General features: G+C 39.7%; 1 non-coding gene across 1 annotated transcript; it reads left to right on the forward strand.

Annotated features, from left to right (window-relative positions):
- The first annotated feature begins 535 nt into the window (after positions 1-535).
- On the forward strand, positions 536-653 carry LOC145418848 (5S ribosomal RNA). The gene has a single exon (XR_013900753.1). It is a non-coding gene; the product is annotated as a 5S ribosomal RNA (ribosomal RNA).
- The last annotated feature ends 472 nt before the right edge of the window (positions 654-1,125 follow it).

Consider the following 1,125-nt stretch of genomic DNA (forward strand, 5'->3'; position numbering starts at 1 on the left):
AGACCTGTACAGTATACAAACTTACAGGAAAGTTCTTTGTATCAATTTGTAAATTTTCCGACACGTGGAGCTAAAATCTTAAATATTGTCTTAGCCACATCAGAAAACGTAGTGAGTAATGTTATCGTAGGAGAAGAATTTAGTACAAGTGATCATCGCACAGTTATATTTAACATTAAATCAGTGAAGACAATGTCAGGGCCAGTTGTGAGAAAATGCCTGACTTTAAGAGGGAATATTTTAAGAAATTAAAGTCAATTGTTGGTGGAGGTGACTGGCGTCCTATTGCCAAAGCTTTATAATGAATGAAGCGTGGAATTATTTTACAGAAACTCTCAACAGTGATGTCAGGTCATGTATTCCAATGCGAAACGGAAGGCCTGCCAAAAATTCTAAACCCAAATGGTGGAACTAACATTAAACATTGTCTGGAAGCACAGAATCTTGCATGTAAAAATTATAATACCACAAAGAGTCAAAGTGATAAAAATAAATACGATGCCTTTCAACGGAAAGCCAAAAAATTAATTAAATGCAGTACGGCCATACCACGTTGAGTACACCGCTTCCCGTCCGATCAGCGAAGTTAAGCAACGTTGGGTCTGGTTAGTACTTGGATGGGTGACCGCCTGGGAACACCAGATGCTGTTGGCATCCCTACGTGTCATGTGGGGTTGGTGGAGGATTAGTGCCCCTCCCTGTAAGACAATTAACTCTAAGCCCTTGACCACCCCGTTTGGGATACATGGCGTCTGGCAATGAATGAATGAATGAAGTAAAACCTTGAGGCACATATTGCAAGTATCAGTAAATCATATTCCAAAGAATTTTTCAGTTACATTAGAAGCAAATAGTAAGAACTCCGACAATCGGTCCCTTAGTCACAGATGACGGAGAGCACACTGATGATGAAACTATAATGACGAAAATTCTTAATACTTTCTTCGCGTCAGTATTTACAATAGAAAATATACCTTCGATTCCTGCTGTTTCCCCCATTCCCATAGAAGAGGACAACATAATCACTAACATTACAGTTAGCAGGGCTCTTGCTAACTGCCGATGGTTGCGAGCCATTTGGCTCCTAAGGTTTCAGATTTACGAGCCAAAAATAATTTGAGTAGC

Source organism: Coenobita brevimanus, chromosome 116 (genome assembly GCF_032717465.1).
Source record: "Coenobita brevimanus isolate Jiangsu-jjx chromosome 116, ASM3271746v2, whole genome shotgun sequence".
Taxonomy (NCBI): Eukaryota; Metazoa; Arthropoda; class Malacostraca; order Decapoda; family Coenobitidae; genus Coenobita; species Coenobita brevimanus.